The sequence below is a fragment of the Equus asinus genome, chromosome 13 (assembly GCF_041296235.1).
Source record: "Equus asinus isolate D_3611 breed Donkey chromosome 13, EquAss-T2T_v2, whole genome shotgun sequence".
Classification (NCBI taxonomy): Eukaryota; Metazoa; Chordata; class Mammalia; order Perissodactyla; family Equidae; genus Equus; species Equus asinus.
Genome location: NC_091802.1, coordinates 59,043,044 through 59,066,375, shown reverse-complemented (window position 1 = coordinate 59,066,375; position 23,332 = coordinate 59,043,044). Strand labels below are relative to the sequence as shown.

General features: G+C 55.5%; 1 protein-coding gene and 1 long non-coding RNA gene across 7 annotated transcripts in view; one reads left to right on the top strand and one right to left on the bottom strand.

Moving 5' to 3' along the window:
* Window positions 1–23,332, top strand: part of RBFOX3 (RNA binding fox-1 homolog 3) — a 445,764-nt gene that overhangs the window by 56,905 nt on the left and 365,527 nt on the right. The window lies entirely within an intron of this gene.
* LOC139039997 (uncharacterized) lies at window positions 4,334–7,127 on the bottom strand. Its single transcript, XR_011493531.1, has 4 exons — window positions 6,134–7,127; window positions 5,852–5,880; window positions 4,663–4,754; window positions 4,334–4,456 (listed from the first exon to the last, which is right to left on the bottom strand). It is a non-coding gene; the product is annotated as an uncharacterized lncRNA (long non-coding RNA).

The window sequence follows — 23,332 nt, the reverse complement described above, 5'->3', positions numbered from 1 at the left end:
TTGCGAAATCATTTCCTTGGTCATTTAAAAAATTCAGTTGCATGAATTATAAAAGTCATTACTCATTCATGGTATTAGTTCTTACAAGACAGAAGTGTCTAAAGGAAAATGAATAGTTTCCTTTGTCCCTTCCTGAACCCAGCTCTCCTGGGTTACCTCTGACCTCTGCTAACATCTGGAAGTGTCTCCTCCCAGACTTTCCCCTTTGCTCGTACTAACACACGCGTGCACATAGGCACATACGTTGTTCATGCCGTAACTATTTTCCTGGCAGTTTCTGCTTTATCAGAGAAAATCTCTAAAGTAGAATTACTGGGGCAAAGGCTATGTATATCTTACAGTTTAATGACTGCAGCTGGATTATTTACCGAGTTGAAAGTATTTACAGATCTCACCACACTATATGGGAATCCTTTATCCTCCACCAAACCAATATCAGTTATTATTATCTCTTAAAATATTTCTCAGTCTAAGAGTACAAAATATGATTTTAACTTACATTTCCCCACTTCTAGGAAGGTTGAGTATCTTTTTTCTGTCTTTATTGATATTTGCATTTCTGCTTCCGTGCACTTTCTGTTCATATGCATTGTCCGTATTTCCATGGAGTGTTTTTCTTGTTCATTTCAGGGTGCTCTTTACATATGGGGGCCATACTCTTGCTTTGACTATTACATATAGTCTTGGAATTGCTTTGGGACCTGCTGTAATCAAACCATCACCTGGGCCCTGGGGCCTAGGCCTGAGCTTCTCGTGGTGGTGGCCTCCTGTGTCTCATGGCAATCATAGACCTCCAAACCCCACATAGGCACCTAGAGACCGCTGATCTTTTCGTCTCAAAATTCTTGAGTTTAAAGGAACCACATGTTGCTCAAGAGCCTCAGTTAGCGCTTTGCTACCCTGGTGCTGCCCCAGAGGCAGGGGGCTGGCCTGGATGATTTTCAAAACCCTGCCCACCTTTATTATCCTGCTTTCTCTGCATCCATGGAAAGCTCCACTCCAGAGCGGGGAACTGGGTCTCGGGAGGGAGGTGGCACTGGGGGTGTCCTTCCCTGTCTGTGGTCATCCTCCCCCCTTTGATGTCCCAGCAGAGACCTACACTGTGCTAACTTGTGTCCCCGTATGTCCGAGTCTGACTCCGGGACCCGGGAATTCGATCTTATTTGAAAACAGGGTTTTTGCAGATGTAATCAAGTTAAGATGACGTGCTACTGGAGGAGACAGGGGGTCCTAAATCCGAGACTGCTGTCCTTATCAGAAGAGGAAAGGACCAACAGAGATGCACAGGGGAGAACACCAAGTGAAGACGGAGCAGAGAGTGGAGTGATGCAGCCACAAGCCTGGGACCACTGAGGATTGTCTGCAACACGAGAAGCTAGAGGAAGCAGGAAAGATCCCCCCAGAGCCTTTGCAGGGAGCGGGGCGGCAGACACCTGAACTTCAGACTTCTGGCCTCTAGAACTGTGCAGAATAAATCTGACTTAAGCTACTCATTTTGTGGCAAGTTGTTCCTGCAGCCCCGGGAACCATACACCCGCCAAGCAAGTCAATGTCCCACCTTCTGGGTCTCTCAGAGGATGGAGAAGACAGTGTGGGACAATCCGTGCAAAGCTCAGGGCCGAGTGGGCCCCCACATGCCCGTGGCCGGCTCCTCTGAGATTCTTTGGTGCCTCATTCAACAGGAAGAAGCCGTTGGCCAGGAGGCCCGAGCTTACCAGGGGTGGCCCGACGGTCAGGGGGAGACTGGCTCACCCATCTGTCCACTGGGGTGATGGAACACCATTGACAGAACCGATGTGGCCATAAGTGTGTTTACTGAGCTGTATCTGAGGGTGGACCCTGGACTGGCAGATTTACCGGGGGCGGTGGCACATTTTACTGGTGCTGCCAGGTCTCTGTGATGCGAGGCAAGGGTGTGCATCTGATGGTGAAGAGTGCAATGGGGGTGACTGGGGTCAAACGGCCAGGCCACGGGGATGGTCCTTATCCCTCCCCGTCCCCTGAGGGCCAGCTTACTTCTAGCCAGGAATGAAGTGAGGAGGGTGAGAGCAGAGACAGTCCCGGGTGCTCAAGAAGCTGCGGAGGGAGGCCCCGTGGAGACGGACCTGCAGCAGCCAGTGGTCTTGGGCAGAGACGGCTGGAGTCCTTGGGTGGCCGGTGAAAGGGGAGACTGGCCCCTTCCCCAGAGGCCGGCTTGTGACTGAGGGGTCAGCAGCTCCCAACCAAACAGGGAGCTGGGCCAACTGTGATCCCTTCCCACCACCTGGCGGACCCGCTGGACTATGCGGCAGCCAGTGGCCACGCGAATGCAGGCGGCACTGCAGGCCTCCTGGGGCCAAGGCACAGGCCACTCGTGTCAGAACGGTTGTCCCTACCCAGGTGACTTTGCCTGGCTGCGTGAGCACTCTCTCTGGGGACTGTCCATCCTGTCTTGCCCTGTGCACCCTGGAATGTGGCCTGGCCAGGCCTTCTGGCCACGCAGCTGACGTTTAAGCGCAGGAACCCCAGAGGGGCAGCTGGGTCATTTTCCACCCCTGGGTCACCTGTGGACCCGGCATGTTTGGGGCGATGTGGTCTGGGGGTGACGGAGAGGGTAAAGGAATATGAGAGGGGGGCAGGTCTCCTTGTGACCTCTCCAGAGGACGGGCGGGAAGACCTCACTGGACAGAGGACCCCGATGGCTGACAGGCGCCTGGCAGCGCCCACGTGCTCCCCCGTCTTCCCACCAAGCTGGGTTTGGTGCAGGTATCTGGCCCCCGACCCCTTGGGCAGGGCATGCCTGGGTGAGCGAGGCCCACCCGAGACTCCAAGGCTGAGCGCATGGTCTCTGGGAGATCCTGTACTCTTAGGAATGACCGATTCTGGCCGATGAGACAAAAGGAGTGTCTTTGAGCCTGAAGGGTCCGCTTCTGTGAAAAGTTCTTGGCTTCTATGAGGGGCCCCAGGACATTGCTACAGATCCACTGCAGCCATCTCACTCCCAGCCCAATGAGAGGGGATACAGAGGAGGCAGGGGACAGACCCTGTGTCCTCATGACGGAGAGGGGTGCTGAATCAGCCAGCCCTGAAGCCAGCCCTAGCCTGGACTTCCTGTCATGGCGTGCGTGCTTCCTTGCAGCTTCAGCCAGTTTGGGCCAGTTTCTGCTGGTCACAGCTGGAAGGGTCTGGACAGATTTGGGTGGGGCCACTCTGGGCGCCATGGATGCTGACACATTAACCCCTGGAGCTGCGACTCCGAGAGCTCCCCTCTGCCTGAGTCCCTGAACCCCGTTCTCTCCCTGGGTCAGTCTGGGGCGCTCATCAAAGTGACTTCTATGTGGGCGGAGAGCTTCTGTCTTCATTTTGTACATGGCAGGTTGGTGTTCTCCTAAAGGATCTTCCCTAAAGCTCACAGAAAAGATAAAAAAAAAAATAGACTGGAAGACACAGGTGCTTGGCAACAGTGGTGCATTATGGGCTCGGATCTCTTCTCCAAGGACATCGCTGTTGGGTCGCAGTGGGGCTAGGGGCCGGCATGGCCTCTGGCCGGTCACCCTTGGTTCTGCCCTGGGACACTCTCGTCCTTGGATTGTCAACCAAGCCTGAGGACCAGCGATGTGGAACAGCTTCTGGCCGGTTCCAAGGCTGGACCTGGGGTGTCCTCAGCCCCTCCGGGACCCAGGTCGTCCCTGCTCTGGTGAGGGCCTGAGTCTGTACAGAACTGCTCTCAGGGCCCCAGCCCTGGTCCCCGTCCAGGAGCCCCTAGTTTTGGCCCCAGGCTTTCTCCAGAGTCCCCTGTGACCCTGCAGGGGCCCCCTTGGCTCTTCTTGGAGTTTGCTCCGGCTCTGGCCCCTGCACCCCCAGTGTGCTCTCGGTTCATCTCTGCCTTTCTTGTTGGGCTCACGGCGGGGGAAGAAAGCTATGGGGTGAGACCATCTTGAGAGCGTAGTGCAGGCAGCTGTGCCCGAGCCTCGTCTCTCGAGCAGCCCTGGGGGACCGTCCCCAAGGACCTTGCACTTCATCTCTGATGTCGCTGTGGAACCAGCAGAAAGCCTCTGCCTTCCAGCAGACCCCAGCCCGAGGCCCCATTTCCTATCTGAAGGGCACGCCTCATTCTGGGCAGAGAACATGTGAGTCCTGGGGGACCCCCCCCCCTTGATGGAGGTTCCTAACTCCTCTCTCCTGCATGTGTGCACCCACGGGTCTCTCCTCCGGGAATGAGTTGACGAAGTCCAGATGGGGGCAGACAAAGTCGAGATGACTGCAGTCTGACAGTGTCAAATTTGTCTTAGCCGCCTTACCTGCTGCCTTCGTCTGCTCGGACCACCAGGGCAAAGCACCACGACACAGGCTTAAAGGACAGGAATTTATTTCTCACGGCCCTGGAGGCTGGAAGTCCAAGAGCAAGGCACCAACGTGGCCGGGCTCTGGCAGGGCCTCTCTTCCTGGCTTACAGAGGCTGCCTTCTCGCTGTGTCCTCGAATGGCAGAGACAGAGAGAGAGAGAGCCAGCCCTGGGGTCTCTTCCTTTTGGGCCCTGATCCCATCCTGAGGGCCCCACTATCATGACCTCATCTCATCTAATCGCCCCTCCAAGGCGGCCCCTCCAAATACCATTGTAGTGGAGGGGGATGCGTCAGCATATGAATTTTGGGGGGGGACACAAAAGTTCCATCTATGATACCTGCAGCAAGAGGGAAGTCAGCACTTCAGAGCTGAGATGTTTCCTTCTGAAGATGTCACAGCCGAGGGGAGCTCTCTTTTGAGTGTCAGATCCTCAAATCAGACAACAGTCTTGGTTTTAGGATATTGTAGAATTTGGATTAAAGAGAAAAGAAGTTTTTTTTTAAAAAAAAAACCCTATTTTCTAGAATCATCTAGCTGATTTGTTTGCAAAGGGCATTTTCCTATTTAATGCTTAATTGCCATGTTCTGTGTGGTACAAATTTCCTCTCCTGTCCTCGGCCATCCTTTTAGTATTCTTTGGCTAATTTTCAGCCATTAAAAAATGATATTATAGAAGAATACTTAATGATTTGGTATGATATGTAGTTAAGTGGAAAAAAGTTACAAAATGGAATGTACAGTATGATCCCACTTAGTACCAAAAATACATATTCTATGCCTAGGAAAGTCTGGGAGGGTATGTATGCTCAAAATGTTAACAGGAGTTATTTCGGGTTAGTGGGATTATGGGTTATTTTTAATTTTCTTCTTTTTGCATATGTGTAGTTTCTAAATTTTCTACAGTGAATATGTATTACTTTTATAATAAGGACAAAATTATAACCACAGATCTCGCAGAAGGCTGCTCAGACTACCCGACCAGGGTGGCCCGGGGCGCCCCTTTGTGCTCTGCGGCTCCCATGCTCAGCCCGGGGCCCCAGGAGCCCCCCTGAGAGCTGCCTGCCCCCACCCCTGGGCACCCTGGGCTGGGCGGTGCTGATGCTGGTTTTTCCTAGTGTTCAAGTGATCAGGGGACCCCTCCCTGACAGGTGGGTTTACCGCCACCCTCCATGACAATGCCTCTAACTCTCTCTTCTATCGACGTCAGCCAAAGGGGGCACTGGGGGCGTGGCCAGGGCGAGCCCGGGGGGTGTCCTGGGTGAGCCTGGGGGTGTCTGGGGTGAGCCTGGGGGGTACCTGGGGCATGACCTCAGGAGGATTTCTGAGGCCTCAACCCTGCTGCACCCAGGCTCCCAGCGGCCACCTGCGGTTGGGGAGGATGGACAGCTCGGCCTGTCCCCGTCCTGGGGGTTGTCCCACGAGGGGAACAAAGGGCAGAGGCTGTGTGGTCCAGCAGAAATAACATGGCTGGGCTCAAACCCCAGCTGCCCCACCCACTAGCTTTTCACGACTTTTCTGAACCTTACCTTCCTTCATCTGGAAAATGGGGGTGATGCTGTGAAAATGAAATGAAACAATGAGTGTGGCTTGAAACAGGGTGGGTGCTGAGCACGTTCCCACCCCCTTCTTTCCTTTAGCCAATGTATAATCCAGTTGGGTAGACCTCCTCCCGATAAACCAGTGAAGTCCACCCGTAGAGCCTCTGAATATCAGACAACATCCAACTCTGACTACTCAGAGCTATTTCCATAGGAGTCACACACACATTTCCCCAACACACTCACACACACACACATTTTAATAGTCACCTGACAAAAGAAGGCCGTGGAGCAAGAACTGGTCCCTGTGGCCTTGCCTGTGTCCCAGGGTTCCAGATGGTTACTGTGCAGGCGATTCGACAGTTGCCACCCCCAGACAGGGCAGCAAGGCCATGACTCTCTGCCCTGCACCCTCTCTCCAGCATCACCAAGATGGGGGATAGAGGCCTGGGCCCCAGGGTTACCCCTGGCTGATCTGTCCTGGAGAGCAGCTGCTGGAGCAGGAGGAGGCTCCCTACCCTGAAGGCATGGGCTTCTGTCACTGGCCTAGGTCACTGTCGTCTCCTCCAGCCTCTCAAATATAGTCTACTGCCCAGCCCACTGGCCTTGGTCCTTGGATCTGTCCACTGTCTCCATCCCCCTGGTCACCAGCACCATCCCCAGCCTCCCCGCCTGCAGGCTTGTTCCTGCTTCTGTCCTTGTCGAGAGGCATCTTCCCACAGTGTAGGTCAGCTCATGCCAGCCCCTGCCTCACCCCCCTCTCTGCCCCTCACCCAAGGGCTCTGCGTGGTCCAGCCTGAAGGTGGCTTTGCTGCAGGCCACCCCCGCTTGCTTTGAGACCAGCACGTGACAGACATTACAAGAGAGAAGCTGAGTCTGCCTCTTCCCCTGCGCCCCCTCTCTCCTGCAGGTGTTCTTGCTCAGATCCGTCACACAGCGGAGGACCACTTTGTGATGGATTTGGGAATGCAGGTGACAGGCAAGAGGCTAGTTCCGGTGATACCTCCCTAGAAGAAATCAGGCGAGGTCTAAAGAAAGGCTGGCCACGGCACCATGCTGTTCGCATCCGGGTCTGCCCCGCTTCCTGGACACCTGAGGCCTGACAGCAGAATCGGGGCACGAGTATTCCCATCACTTGGGGACCCTCTCCCGGCCTCGGTTCCTCTGGGACCGGGGTGTTTGCTCGAGCCCATCGCTGGCCGGCGTGTTTGTGTGCGTGGAGGGGAGCTGGTCCGGCGAGCAGCTGGCCTGGAGGGAGCTGTTTCTGAGATGAAGGTGAATCAGTGAGAACATGATTGGATTTACAGAAATTGGTTTGACACAAATTTTCAGGAATCCATCTGGGCTCCATGAGAGGTAGAGCTCTTCGCTTTTCTGGATTCCCAGGAAGCTTATGTTCTGGGGAGACTGAGTGTATTTGCTGCCAAAAGGGGCTTTATTTTTAGCCAAATGTGAGAAAGGGAAGGAGGGGCCATGGGGAGCGGGGGCCGAGGGCCCCTTGGTGGTGACATGCTGGTGGAAGTAGTGGGGAGGGGGCGGCCCTCGGGGCTGGGTGGGGACCTGGCCTCTGAGGGGCTGACACCTTTCGACTTTGGGGAAGACATCCCTGCTGCAAGCGCCTGCGTGGGCTGGGATGAGCTGGTGCCGCCATGAGCGGATTGTTCCATCTCCCCGCCCCCCGACCCCGTGCGCCAAGATGACTACCAAAAGCAGCAGCCATCACGAGTTCTAAATTTACAGGGCGCTTGTCCTTCACTGGCTGCTTAGAAGTGAAGCTGCCTTAGATATGGGAATGCTAAAGCCACGAGGGCACGGCAGCCGCCAGCTTCCCCGGCCCCACCTGCTGGCCTGTGCCTGCCTCCTGCGCATCCTTGCCCGCCCCACCTGGGGCCTCCAGGCAGGGCTGCGAGCAGAGGCCGGCAGGGAAGGGGTGGGGCGTCTACACTGCAGTCCCTCGGGGGCTTGCAGCAGGAGCCTCTCCCCCTGAACGCAAGCACAGTCTGTATGGGGACTGAGGAATGGGGTCTGGGGACTTGGAAATGACAACGGGGCCTCTCTGTGCTGCACCTTCCAGCAAGGAGCCTGCTGGTTCTTTTCCCAAGGAGAAAGCGGACGGGCTCATGGCCAACACCTGCTGAGTCCCGGGCCCGGTGGAGGCCCCGGGCTGCAGGGCCAATGCCCCAGAGGAGGTTACGAGGGGGGCCCGAGCAGGCACTGGAATGCCACCCCCTCGCATACAACCGAAACTACTCTACCAACCCACCCCACGCTGCTTGGAATCCCCCGCTAAACATGGACCCTCTTTTAAAATGCAAATGCCCCCGGAGGACCTGCTCCCAAGCCCCTCAAGGCCTCATCCTCTGTGCTCCCCCAGCACTTTGCGCACGCCGCACCACGACGTCACACTGTTCTGTAATAATGATCACATCTGGGCCGTGGGCACCCTGAGGGCCGGGGCAGAGTCTCATTTGTCTGTGAAGCCCCGGGACCTCCGCAGGCCAGCACCGAATGATTAAGTGGATGAATGAACCGCTGGAGTGAATGAATGATCTGCTGGGACAGACCACCGTCCACTCTGGTTTCCCCGGGTCTGGCTTGCAGGACTGGCTTGCCTCTTGGTGCTGAATTGCATGGATGGATTCCATCACAACTTCGAAATAAACTGCTGTTAGCTCACCCCTTAGGTGAGCAATGTCGGGGCACCTGACCGAGGCATGGAGATGGAGAAGCCATGATTGTGGCCTGTGTGCATCTCAGACTCTCGTGCGGGGCCGACGCACCCAATGTGTCGGATGGATGAGTGCCGGGGTGTTTATTCACAGCAGGCTGAGGGCCAGGGTCACAAGAGAGGATGCAGAACATGAGGTCAGGAAACCCGCATTTTGATAGTCACCACCCCCAACCTCCAAAATACACACACAGAACCAAGGTTCATCTCAACTTTCCGTAACAAGAAGGGCTCATGGCCTTCTAGGTGCGTAAGACCAGAGGGAAGAGGGCTGGAGGCCCGGGCCAGCTGGACCCTTGCAGACGGGGGCTGTGGGCAGGAGAATGACGGGGGATTCAGAGACGGGATCTAGGCAACTCAGTGGATGCGACCATCGGACCCCCAGGGCCAAGAAGCCTTTGGAGCACGAAGGCCGCACCGCAGAGAAGACATGAATGACTTGGCCTTTCTCCAGTAACGCTTTGTTTAGAAACAAAGGAGTGAGCCGTGTTTGGCCCCCAGGCCATAGTTCGCCAACCTGTTCTGGAGCTCCCAGGGTCACCAGGAGCTTTCACACCCATCTCTCTCCCTCTGTTCTCTTCTTCCTCGTCTCCTCCTTCCCCAACACTCACCCTTAGATCCCTTGACTGGGACCGCCCCCAGACGGTCAGCGGCGTCACCTCCCGGTGGTGTCTGCAGGTCCAGCTTGCCGTCTCCTCTGGAAGGTCCCTCCTCTTGCACAGACTTGGGTTCTCTACCTGCGTCTTCGGCCTATTGCTCCCCCTGACCTCATGCCCAGCCCCCTCCCCCTTCCACGGGCCACTGTGGTGCCCACTGCCCTCCGCACTTCAGGCACCACACTGGTGGCCAGCTGCCCCACCCCACTTCAGCCTCCTCCCTTCTTTGTACGAATCCCACTGGGCGCTCCTGAGCCCCAACGCCCTCTCTCCTGGGAGCAGGTTCCACGATGTTTGAAAGCATAGGCTCTAAGTGAGAGCTCCCCTCCTGAGCGCCTCTCCTCGCCTCCTTGCTGGAAGTCGGACTCTTGGGCCTCAAGTCCCCCTGGAGGGCAGGTGACGTGTGGGGGAGGGGGGAGAATGGGGCGAGACTTTGCTGGGCTTTGCGGCATCTTTTCAAAACAAAAGGGAGCAAGCTTTTTCTTTCGAAATAACTGTCAACTCACAGGAAGCTGAAGAATCAGTACCCGGAATCCTGGGGGGCCTTCCTGGGGGGACAGTAGCAGAGGCTGCTGGCAGCAGGGCCGGAACGTGCGATGGGGCGGCGTCAGCAGGCCCTGCTCCCTCTGGAACCCCTGCAGGCGAGTCCTTCCTCGCCTCTCCTGGCTCCGGGCGTGGCCGGCAGCCTCGGCGTTCCTGGGCTTGCAGCTGCATCTCCCACTCTCTGCCCCGTCGTGACGTGGCCTTCTCCCTGTGTCTCCGTGTCCCCTCCTCTCTGGTAAGGACACCCGTCACATGGGACACCCTGCTCAAATGTGACCTCGTCCTAACTTACATCTCTGTTACATCTGCAAAGACCCCGTTTCCAAATAAGGTCACATTCAAGGGCACCAGAGAGCGGTTAGGACTTCAGCACATATTTTCCACCCACGGCGAACACCGACCGGGCAGAGAGTGGGGGCAGGATTCCGCGTGCTGCTCTGCCGGGACCCTGCCGCACCCGGCCGCACCCCCTCCCTTCTTCTTCTCGGAGCTTCTCTGGCTTGTTTTAATGAGGTGCTTGCCTGACAGCAAGCTCACCAAGAGGCAGTAACAGGCGCGTTCTTCTATTATTGTGGCTGCCAGCGCTCCAGGACCAACTGGGTTTACAAAAATAAAGTTGTATCATCTGCTGCATGTACCACATCCCCTAAAACAGGTTATTAAGGGGAAGTGGGGAATATCGGAAGCAGATGGAGGAGCCCTTGATTTGCATAAGGTGCCATTTGCAAGGCTCCGAAGCCTCACTGGAGGGAAGAATGTATAGAAATACACATACGTCAGCCCCTGCTTGGGAAACAGAGGCGCACCGATCAACCGCAAAAATAGAGCCGGGAGAGACCAAGCTGGTGGGGAGGGGGCGGGGTGGAGGAGGCAGACTGGGGAGGATAATGAGCAAATCTAGCGGCCCAGCACAGGACGACTGGGCGCAGCTGGGGGCCGCCCTCCCTGAAGCTTCCTTTTCAGTGTTGCGATTTGAACGCTGATGGATTTTATCTATGCAGCCGGATAGGTGTTTCCAAAAGACCTGGCTTTTCTTCTCTCTCCCAGAAGGGCAATTGGGAAAAAAAAAAGAAAAGAAAAAGAAGAACATAGTTGCCAGCAAGCTGGCCTGAAGATCCTGTTCGGCAGGAGTCGTGTGAGCGCTCTGCATCCCCAGGTGCAGACGGGATGCGGCTAGTCCCTGGCTCAGATGTAACCAAGAATGAGGGGTGGAGAGAAGGATCTCCTATCGCACCAGGAAAGGAGAGGGTGCACTCAGGATGCACGGGGGCACCGCTTGACCTTGGGATTGGCCGCTGGTGGTGGGGCAGGCGGGTGCCTGGTGAGTCTGCCAGCCGTGGACTCCTTCTGTGTCTGGCCGCCTGGAAGGCCTCAGCCTTGCTGGCTGCAGTGTTAAGAGCAGGTGGGGCCGGGCTGGTATCACACGGTGGTTTTGTCCCAAACCCTCTGCTATGCCTGATTCTCTCTTCAAGGCAGGTGTAAGGGGGAAGGCGTGAGGTGAGTCCCTGTCTACATAAAGCCCTCTGCGGAGAACACGATGTGCTTGCTTCATCGGGCCCATGGCCTTTTAAAGTAGAAGGGCCAAGACAGCAGAACCGAGAGTCAGTGTCCATTTGATGTCCAGTCACTGGGACCTGGTTTAGCCAGGACAACACTGCCCCCTCCCACTCCCCTCCTCCACCCTATGTTCCCTGCTGTTCCATTTGCCAATCCCAGTGACCTCTGCTCCCACCATCGGGCACTCTCCGCAGATCAGATGCTCCTTGTTTTAAGACCTGGTTCAATAGTTGGGCTGGGAGCCCCTCCTTGGCTGGGCATTTAGGCCACTATCCTGGCGTCTCTGTTAGTGCCTGTCAGTGAGGGAGATGGTGCCCCCTGTAACTTCCTGGTACTTGATACCTTGGGATAGGTGACAGAATGTACAGTTGACGGTCTTGGGGTCACCTCCCCTTTGGGAAGGAAGTCACTTGGTTCAATACTCTGGTCCAGTTTCACACATGAGACTGGCCCCGTCATGAGCCATGTGTGTGTTGCCTGCTGGCCCAGGGGCCGAGTCGGAGGGCTGGTGCTGTTGGGCTGTGCTCCCCTCATGCTGCTGGGTTGTAGCTGGAAAGAGGCTGCCCAGTGGGGCTCTACACCCCACACTCCTTGCTCCTGGGGGGTCATGTGGCTAGTTCTTTCTGATGAACTAGAGTGGAAGTGATGCTTGTCACTTCCAGGCAAAGGGCTTGAGTACTGGGGGTGGAACCTCGTCTCCTGGGCTGTGACTGAATGATGCCAGGGTGACTGTGGAGGCATGGGATGGTGGAGACCTAACTTGGAAGCAGCCGGGGCCCCGAGTCTCTGCATGGAGGCCAACCTTTGAGCTGTGGCCAACTGCGATGGGTGTGAGATGTGACGGCGACATGTTTTAACGGTTGGCTTGTCCTGACGAATCCAACCACTTTCCTTGGGCTTTTCCCCCAGGCTGTAGGTCAGCCATCTCCCCTGGGTTGGGGAGAACCTGCTGTTTTGCTGGTTATCTCAAGAGATTGTCAAAATTCTAAATAAAAATGTTTTTATCCCTTTTGACTTGAAATTTACACACATACGGTATATACTCAAACAGGAAAAGAGATTCCCTTTACAAAAATCCAAGCTTAGAAAAGTGGATGATGATGATTGATATTATAATATCCTTTCCAAAGAATGCAGCCAAGTGCCTTTAGACACGGAGCCCCCAGGAGCATGAAAACTTCCATCTGATCTGCACGTATGTGATTTCATAGAACTTAAGAGGTGCAGATAACGCACCCCCACTGGGGTGGGGATAGGGGTAAGAGAGAGCTCGGTGGTGCAGAAATGAAACAATATTGCCACGGTACAGCCCCTCCGGAAAGATCGGGAATCATTTTCTTGGAAATGAGGACAACAATCTTTCTCACTTGTTGGTAAACTCATCTGGAACGTGGTGAATCCAAGAAAACATGACAGGAGGGGCCTGCTGAGTGATGTGGAGGGCTCTGCCTTCTCGCTTACTTGATTCGCTGCAGACGAGCAGTTCTTGCCACCGGATGTAGCCGTGGTGCTTTAATTTATAGCACTGTTGTCAACCAGAGGTGATTTTGGTCCCAGGGGACATTTGCCAGGGTCTGGAGACCTCTTTGATTGTCACAACTTAGGGGGTGGCAGTGCTGTGGCATCTGGAGGGTGGGGGCCAGGGATGCTGCTCAGCAGCTTACAATGCCCAGGACGGGCCCACCACAGACAATGATCTGGCCCTTAATGTCAGGGTTTGAGAAGCCCTGATTTACAGGGGCACCCAGCAAGGTGGGGAGGCTCGAGTAGGCCCTTTCCAGACTAGAGCCATGAGCAGAACATTCTTTAAGCATTATGCTGGCGCCTGTCTGGTGGTGAATTGTGTGCAAGAATCCTAGCTATCCACTTATGGGAGCGTGTAGAGCCCAAGCACGCGGTGCCGGGGCGGCCTCTGCAAGACGGACGGCTTCTCTGCCTCTGCAGGCACCAGGCATACGGGCTGCTGCTACACCTGCTGCCCTGGCAGAGGGTTTGCTCCCGATGTGAGGCCCCAAGCTCCTTCCAGACTCAGCACTCTGCTGGGGGCAGGGGGCAGTCTTGGACCCTGCGTTCTGCACATTGTTGGAGGGCGGCTTCCACCACGGGGAGTTGCCATCCTGGGGAGGGGGACGCGGCTGCATATTTCAAGGACGCCACTTTGCAGTGAAATCCCAGGGTGGCCCTACGTGCCAGGCCTGAGAGTGAAGGCAGTGTTTCGTTGCTGAGGTTTCTCCCCTTTACAAAGGCTGCTGGGGGGAGCTCTGCGGCCCCTCTGGAGCCGGCGGGAAGAGGGGAGTCTCCGTGAGGCGCCCGGGAAGCTGAGCCCGTGTGTAAACGTCAGTTCTGGGAAGCGAGCGGGCTCTGAACCTGTGGTTTGTCGGCCATGAGTTGGTAAACCTGCCTGAGCGTCATTTTCTACAATTCCCTTCTGTTAGACTCATTTTTTATCCAAACGGGAAGCATAATTCTTTTATTAGCTCAGAACTCTCCAGAATCCTGGGCTCCTCTCTCTGGAAGAAGAGTGGGAGATCAGAGAATAGAGGCCAGGGGGTCTTGAACCCAACTCCCTGGTTTTAACGATGGGGAAACTGAGGCCCAGAAAGGAAAAGCAACGAGGTCGTCACAAGAGCGGGATGAAATCGCAGCCTTTCGTCTCCCAGGACAAGGCCTCCCCCAGCGGAGGAGGCGAAACCTCGTGACCCCTTAGGTGTGCCTGGTGGTTTATTTAGGGGGCACTGAGGCCGGACGGGGAGCATGAGATTAAGGACGTGGAGGGGCTGTGGGAGGTAAGCTATCAGGATGCTGGACTTCTGCTGACCTTCCCAAATGGAGGACCACTCGACACGCATTGGCTAGTTTAAAGGTTTGACTAATTAGCTTTGCGTTTCATGAAATTGCGTTTAATTTGTGTGTTTGCCAGTCTTTCTCTCTCCTGTTGGGTTGAGTCCCGAGGTGGGCAGCCGGCTTACCCCTGCTCATACTCCTGGCATTTGGGCTCAGGCCAGTAACTCCTGTTGAATGAAGGAACGGACTCCTTGATCATTTCTCTGATCAGCTCACGAGGGCATGCGAACTCAAAAGAGAGACTCCATGATGAGAATTGTGTTCTTTTCACCATAATGCTGTGCACTGAAGGTTTGTGACCTCCGATATTCATGTGTGGAAACTAAGCCCCACAGGGCTTAGCTCTCTCTCCCCTTCAGCCCCTTGAGGACACAGTGAGAAGACGGCCGTCTGTGAACATGGAAGCGAATCTCCACCAGATGCCAAAGCTGCCACACCTTGATCTTGGCCTCCAGCCTCCAGAACTGTGAGAAATAAATATTTCTTGCTTCAACCGCCCAATCTATGGTATTTTTGTGACAGCAGCCGGAAAGGACTAAGACAAGAAATATGAGAAGAGTCACAGAAATATCCGTGCCAACATTTTGGGGAGAACACAGAACGACCCTTCCTTCTTCCCAACCCGTTTCCAGCCATCTGAACATGTCGAACCCCAGTGGGGTTTGGCAGTGACTGGTGACATTTATGCAGGTTTAGTCCCTATCATACAGGAACACATTTAAGCTTTTTTTTTAAAAAAGTGGTAAATCACATGTAACATAAAATTTACCGTCTTAACCATTTTTATGTGTGTATTTCAGTGGCATTAAGTACAGTCACACTGTTGTGCAACCGTCACCACCCTCCACCTCCAGAACTCTTTCAAACGAACAACTTGCGGACAAACAACTCCCTGTTTCCCCTCCCCCAGCCCCTGGTGATCTCCATTCTACCTTCTATTGTTACAATTTTGATGATTTTAGGGACCTCATACAAGTGGAATCGTATAGTATTTGTGACCGGCTTACTTCACTCAGCATGATGTCCTCAGAGTTCATCCACGTTGTAGCAGGTGTCAGAATGTCCTTCCTGTTTAAACCTGAATAGTATCCCATTGTGTGCATAGACCACATGCTACCCATCCGTCTGTTGGTGGACACTTGGGTTGCTTCCACCACGTGGCTATGGTGAATAATGCTGCTATGAACACGGGGTACAAATATCTCTTTGAGATCCTACTTTCAATTATTCTGGATATATACTCAGCGGTGGAATTGATGGATGGAACATTTAAGCTTTTTATTATAATCTCTTACTTCTGTGTCTGGAACTTGGTTAATTCATCATGTGGGAAATACAAAGTATGGTCCAGCTCCTGTCCCCTTCGTACAGCTCTGTACAAATGAAGCCCCTGCTCCTGGGTTCCAGCTCGTCCACTGGGCTTTCTTCTCTCCACTCTTCTGAAGCGGTCAAATCCGACATCTGTGTGTCTGGGTTCCATCTCTGTCCCCAAGGTGCACACAGCTGGAAATCTCCTGGTTATGACATCCCAGCTTCCCCCAGTTGAGGTGTGAATGCAAGCTCACAGTGAACAAGTGACTCGATGCAACCAGCAGGCAGCTGTGGTCCCTTCCTGCCCTTCACACACCCTGTCATTTGTTCACACATCTACAGGGCACCTTCTATGAGTCCCTCTCCTGGCACTGTGGGATGCGGACACGTGTCAGAGACAGTTCCTGGCCTGAAGCAGCTCAACATTCAATAAGAGATAAGACTGGTGCACAGAAAACCAATTCCAGGAGGATGTCGATAAGGGTGGGATGTGCAGAGGTGAATGGGGAGGGCTTCCCGGGCGAGCTGGCATTTTGGGTGGCTTCTGAGAGTGGGTAGGACTCGCACATGTGAGGATGGGTTGTCAGATTCTTCTCAAGACCAAGGAAACTTTTGCTCAAGAAACTCTCTATAGCGTATCTCCTCTTTTGGAAAAACACCAACACAGTGACATTCTCTTCCTTGTTGTGGATGACATCCAGCATCCCTGAGGTGAACCCCACAACCTCTCTAGGGGGAAGGTGTGTGTGTGTTTGTGTGTGCAATGTGTGTGCAGTGTGTGTGTGTGTGTGTGTGGCCGAGTGGGAGAATTTTACTTAAAGATGACATCGCCTTAACATGACAGATCTTTTAAGACACCAAAATGTATCCTGAAATAGCTGGAGGGAACAGATGGATAAAGGTGACTTGGGGAGGCGCTGTCTGAGCTCGGGCTGCTCTAACAAGAACACCATAGACCGGGCGGCTTAGACAACAAACATTTCTTTCTCACAGTCTCATGGTTCTGGGAAGCCCAAGATCGAGGTGCCAGCAGATTCGGCGTCTGGTGAAGACTCTCTTCCTGGCTTGCAGATCTCCCGCTGTGTCCTCAGGTGGCAGAAAGAGATCATCTCTCTCCCGTCTCTTCTTATAAAGGCGCTAATCCCATCACGAGGGCTGCACCCTTGTGATGTAATCACCTCCCAACATGAGGTGGGAGTCCTGGAGCAGTAACTTCGTGGAAAAACTCTTCACGGAAAAGCTTCACCGTAAATGGGAATTTGTCAGGCTAAGCGATGAAAGGTTAAACTATATAGGATTTTTAATGACCTGATATAATTCGCCTCTTTATATTAGCAAACAAGTAAATTGAGAATATAGAAACAGTGAGTCCCAGCAGGGCTTAGAGAAATACTCATTGCTCCAGGCGGTCTTTCTACAGTGGTTCTGCCGGTACGTAATGAATTATAAAATGGATGATGCCCATCGATCCTGTAATCCCACTTCAGGAGATACAGAGCACAGAAGTTGCCAAAAGTGCCAAGACTTCTCTGATCAAGGATGCTTGTATCGGCACGCGGAGTGGAAACGCTGGAGACAGCGAAATGCCCGCCAGGCGGGAAGCAGTTAAACAAACGGCCATACTGTGTTGTCATCGAGAATGACAAACACGCTGACTACATATTTACATGGACTAATCTATTGAAATAATATCACATTAAAGCCGTGTCCTGTAAAACAGATTCTCGAGAATCAGGAATGCAGGTCCCCGATGCAAAAACTGTGTGCCGCTCTGTTCGTCCAGCAGTGTCTGTCTGAGCACCTGCTGCGGTCCAGGCCCTGTGAGGCTGGGACATGTGACGAGGAGCCCAGAGGCCAGGTCCTCGCCCTGCAGGGCCTGCTGATGAGCCCGCAAGGTCAGCGAAGTCAGTAACTAACATCCTAGGACTAGCGACCCGTGCTCAGCAGGGTGAGGACAGGAGGCTGTGGGCACCCCAAGGAGAGCCCCCAGCCCTGTCTTAGGGCTCTGTCCTGGAGAGTGGATGGCTAAGGCCGGCTCTGAGAGACAGAGGGAGGGGCTAGGAGGAGGCCAAGGGTGTGTGCACAGGGGTGGGACATGTGGGGTGTGCAGAGGCCAGGGCAGGAGGCAAGAGAGCAGCTGACATGACTGGGGACCTGCCTGGGTTTGTGTGGCAGAGCCCAGAGCAGGAGACGGGCAGTGAGGGGGGGTTGGAGGCCCACTGGCTGCCCAGACTGGCAACGGGCATCTGCTGCTTTCCCATTCGTTTGGTTGACTATCTTAAAAAATTTTTTGTAAGAGCTTTAATAAGGTATAATCCGCACACCATACAGTTCACCCACAGAAAGTGCACCATTGCACGGTGTCGAGCACCGTCACAGAGTTGTGCGACCACCACCACAGTCCATTTTATCGCACTCCATCACCCGAAAGGACACCTCAGACCCTCCAACTGTCACCCTCCAACCCTCCCTCCCCACAGCCACCAATCCACTTTCTGTGTCTACAGATTTGCCTATTCTGGACATTTCCCGTGAAAGGAATCCTGCGCTATGTGGTCTTTTGTGACTGTCTTCTTCCACTTTCGCATAATGTTTTTATATGTTTATTTTTTAATTGACACTAAAATCCAATTTGGTCCTAAAGTGTTTTTAAGAGAAAAACAATATGAGTCGTTTCCAACTAGGAGAAGGAAATTCAACTTCCTTAAATTAAAAAAAAAAAGCAAGTAGCCGTGTATTAGCCTGAGGGGCTGGGCTGAGAACACTGCTGAGGATTGAGAGCCTGCATTTTCCGCCTTCGTTAGTTTCTCCAAACCGGGCCCACCCCAGGCCGGTGACCTGGGGAGAGGTGGGATGGTGGACGGGGGTTCTGGAGCCGTCTGGCTCAGGTCAAGGTCACAGTCGGGAAGGGATGCGAATTCCCGAGTGAGGGGAGCCACACTGCGCACCCTCCTCCCCACGGTGCGTACCTCACACCGGAGCTCGCTGGTCCCTGAGCCGAGAACCATCTTCCAGGGCGCAGCCACCCCCAGAAGCGGAGGGAGGGGGTTCCAGAGGAGGGGGCGTTTGGGTTAGTTAAACGTGCGTTTTTATTGTTTTCATTTCCTCCCTCTCACTGTTGCCCTCTCCGCTCTCCTGTGAGGGAACTGCAAGTGCAAACGGCAGCAGCGTTGGTGGGCGCTCACGACACCCCCTTTGTGCCTTTCCTTCGCCGGCTCATTTGCTCCTCTGGCCCAAGAAGCGGGGTTCTACCTGTAGCCCGTTTCACAGTCCTGGCACCCGAGGCACAGAGTGGGGACCTCACCTGCCCAGGGCTCCCTGCTTCCGAATAACGGACCCGAGACTGGAACCCAGCCCCTCCGGCCTGGAAGCTCCGCTACGGTCCCGCCACCCCCATCTCGGCCCCAGCTGAGCTTTCTTATCCTCATCCCCTTTCACGGTAGCTGCATAAAAAACAAAGCTCTTATTTTTGTAGCTTTTCCTATTATGACATTAGTACACGCTTGGTATAGAAAAATGGAAAAATACCAAAAATCAGAAAGAAGAAAAATTCATCCGTGGTCCTGCTACCCCGCCTGACGTGTCAGTGCAGGGCCTCTCCCATGTCTGTGCACGTGGTATGTGTGCTCTGCTCGTGGTGACAGGTCCTTGTCCTGCTCCTGTGAGGTGGTGGCCCGTGTTCTTCCTGGTCCTGGTTCTTCAGGAGAAGCCGCCAGCATGGCCATGATGGCAGGAATTGAAAAGCGACATTCTTCCTGGAAGTTTCTTGACAGATGTTTGCTGAGGACCCACAAGGTCCCTGGCGCTGTTCTGGACGCTGGGGGTAGAGGGTGAAGGAAACAGGTGATGGGAGGGTGGGGGGTGCTGGCTCGTGCAGCTGGGAGTTGGGGCCACCAACACCTCAGGCTCGCGTTGTCTAAGGAGCAGGTCTGGGGAGCCCCTCACTCAGACTGTGCACTTCGCACACTATGCCTCTCACCTCTGGGATCTCCACTTAGACGTGCTGCCTCCTGGTCTCCTGGGACGACGGCTCATCCCGGGTGTTTTCCAAATCGTATGCCCGTGGGCATGCTGCCACCAGCGCCCTCTGTCTTAGCCTGCGAGCTGGAGAGCAGGGGCTGTTTTGGTCCTTTTAAATTCTGTGATCACTGCAATTAGGTGACATCCCCCAGCGGGAACTCTTTTATTGTGCTCCAAGCTCTGGAGGCCCTTTGGGGATGGGAGGCAGTGTTTAAGTTTCTGCCGCAGGAGGCTGATGTGCATGGTGCTTGCACGTGGTGTCCCACAGGGGCTGAGGTCACAGGTTTGGAAGCCCCTGCCCAGCTCAGCCACTTCCCAGCTCTGTCTCCATGCACTGCCTGCGTGTCCTCTCTGAGTGTCTTGGGAGGCAGGAGAGCGTGTTCTGTCCCACACTGGGCTCCAGAACCAGAACACACTCCACAGGCATGACGTCTTCCTTCTACTGAGTCCTGTGTCTGGCGTAGTGAGGCAGACGTGCCAGGAGAGAAAGAGGGCTGGAGCAGAACCTCGGCCATCCTCGGAGAACCTCCGAGCTGGCCCTCCTCACGGAGGGAAACCCCACCAGCTTCTTGGCCTCAGTTGGCCTCCAGTTCCTTCCCCATCTGCCAGAGGAGGGAGTGGGACTAGCTGGTCTCCCTGCGCCTTCCGTCTCCAGGGTTCCCAGGTTCTGGGCAGGAGGGCTGAGCTGACTTGCTTGCCCACCTTTTGGGAAATTGTCCCTCTGGTCTCTCCCCAGGATGGCTGCTCCCCAATATCGGCTGTGCTGTCATTGCAGCCAGCTCTGACCTGGGTTCAGTGCTCTCCCAAGTGTCAAATGGGGAGTCTGAGTGTGTATATGTGTCTCTGTGCATGCGCGTGCACATGTGTGAGCATCTGTGTGTACACGTGAGCATGCGTGTATACGTGTGTGTGCCTGCACTGACTGGTGCAGATGCTGCTCTGGGTGAGCGGCAGGTCCCTGGCTATACCCAGTTTGATGGGGGACAAGCTGTGTCTTCCCTAAGCGCTGCCCCTCTCTGCCTTCCTGGTGGTTTTCCCAGGTGACCAGGAAAGCCTTGGACAGTGGGGACATGTGCCACCTGCAAAGCTGCACAGGCACCTGCCTCAGAAGGCTCGAACTTGATTCAAAGCTTTGCTGTCGCCATCTTGAAATGTGAGCAAGGGCCTTGAATTTTCATTTTGTCCTGAGGCCTGCAGCTGAGGTGGCCAGTCCTGGCGGGGACCCTCTCAGCAGAGAGTGACGCTTCAAGTAGAAGCCAAGTCTGTCTGAGGCCCGCCATGCTTTCTCCTCGCAGCCCTGGAGGGCAGCCCAGCGTGCATCCCGCTCTCGTGCCCAGCCAGCCGAGGCAGAGTGGCAGGTGCTGGCCTCCTGTGGCATAGTGCTGCTGTCCCCAGGCCCAGGTGCCAGGCTCAAGTGGCAGAGGACATTAATCACCCTCAGGCCTGCGTCCCTGTGCTTGAGGCCGAGGCAGAGGGAAGCTGGCTGCTGGCTCTGGGGCAGGGAGGGCATGTGCATCACCTGCATCTGCGCCTGGGAACGTGTGCGCGCCTTTAATTAGCATCCCTGGCTCCTGCCCCCGGGACCCAGCCTGACACTCGGGAGGGCAGTTTAGTTCACTGTAGCTTGAGGCTGCTCCCTATCTCGGCCTGACGTGCTCCACCTCGTCCCCACTGCCGTCTGGGAGACGGAGGCCTTGGCAGCCGCTCTGCTCTTCCGCGGTCTCTGGCCGAAGGGACCAGCCGCAGCACCCACGCTCACCCAGTCTGCCAGGGACAGAGCCTGCTTGTCGTGCCGGTTCACAGGCCACCTGCTGGGTGAGCCCCTTTCCCGGGGGAGGGGGTGAGATCAAAGGCTGGGAGGGGGCAGGCTCTGTCCCAGGGAGGGGGCCCTGGTCCCAGCCCGCCTTCCCCGGCCCTGCACGACCTTGGGCATGTCCCTTAACTCTGGCCCGTTTCCTCGATTGCACGGGAGAGACTTGGAGCCGACGACTTCTCATGCGTCCTGTGGACCACTGCAGTTCAGGGGTCCCGAGACCACCCTCAAGTGCATGGTTCACCAGAGGAACTCAGCAAAGCTGTCTGCTCCCCTGAGGACAGGCTGTCACAGCAAAAGGACACATTAAAATCAGCACTGGGAAGAGGCACATGGGGCAGGTCCAGACAAGACTGGGCATGGGCTTCCAGGAGTCTCTCCCGGTGCAGCCATGTGGACGGTGCTCAGTTCTCCAGGAACGACATGTGACAACACGCACAGAGCACTGCCAACTGGGGACGGTCACCTGAGCCTCGGTGCTGAATGATTATTGGGAGCTGATCACGTAGACATCCCTGACCCCTGACCTTAGTCTGCAGCCCCTCCGGGGGTCAGAGGTTGAGCTGATACCACGTGGCCCAAGGCCGCCACCCTAAATCATCATTAGCATGGACTCTGGCTGGCCCACGGCCCCCAGGTAGACAAGGACACTCTCATCAGGCAGGACCTTCCAAGGGTCCAGAGGTGCCCTCCAGGAGCCAGCGGCAGGGGCCCAACCTCTCTGTGGGCGAGGCTGACCCTTCACTACCCAGGCCCCAGTAGGATTCTGGCAGTGCAGATGGGAGAGATAAAAGGGAAGACAATCCATGGGGGAGAGAGGGCAGCGCCCATTGTCAGCAGGTGGGGACAGCGTGCAGGGACGGCAGCTAGAGGCAGGAGAAGGGGCTGAGCCCCAGGAGAACTGGCCCCTCTCAATCCCCTGCCACTCTGTGAGGGGCTGCATACCCTCGGCTTGTCCTGGAGAACTTGGGCCTGACTCAGCCTGTGTGGGCAGTGGAGCCAGGGCCATTCTGGAGTGAGTGGGCTTAGGAGACTGCTGGACGAGCCTTTTCGGGCCTGTCACCTGGCTCATCTCTCCTGCTCTGCTCTCCCCTCCCGGCCGTCCCCTGGCACCAGCCTGAGAGCATGGCAGCGACCTCCATTCGGCGAGCGAGCCCTGGGGCAGCCGTGGGTGTGGGCTCCCAGGGACGGCCCATCTGCCGAGAGGGCTGCCTGCCCTTCAGGAGAGGAGACGGGAGAGGAACAGCCTTTGTTTCTTCCTTTTTTGTGCCGAGTTCAAACCTCAGCCTCCCCACAACTCTGGAGTTCCTGGGTCTCAGGGCCCAGTACCCCTGGGCCTTTGGGGAACCTGCTGCCCTGGGCCTTCTCCCGGCACCCCCCGCCTCGGCCGCGGCCAGCTTCCTCCTCCCGAGCCTCCTGCTCTTTGCCTGGCAGCCCCGGGCCTCCTTTCGTTTGGAGGAAATGTTCCATTGGGGCCATCTCCACCCTGCACACTTTGCAAAAACCATTTTGCAAATTGTTTCTCTTGAAAGCAGAAAACCAGGAACACGGCTCCCTGGGCCTGGCGCCAGCCGCTCGGCATCTCTGTGCTCCATGCTTCCGGGTCGCTCTCCTATTCCTTTGCTCACTTCATGCTCACTGTGGTTCTGGGAGGGGAGGTGGGGCAGGGGCATCCGCCCACCCCCAATTTGTAGATGGGGAGACGGAGGCCTGGCTGGTTCTTGCAGGTCATCCTTCCAGGGGATTTTCCCCAGCCCCAGCCTTCTACCATTGGGGAAGACAATGAAAATCATGCAGCTTCTCCCACAGACCCTCAGGCCTGGGCTTCGCTGGCCTCGGGGGGCCTTCTCATGCTTTTCCCCAGCTCGGTGTGATCCACACCTCGGAGACATCTGGACAAGCCCGTGAGATTCGGACCTACTCCTCCTCCCGGCACCATCTGAGCTGGAGGATGGGCTCCTCGGCCTGGCCGTCCTGCCGCCTGCCCCTTTCCCTGG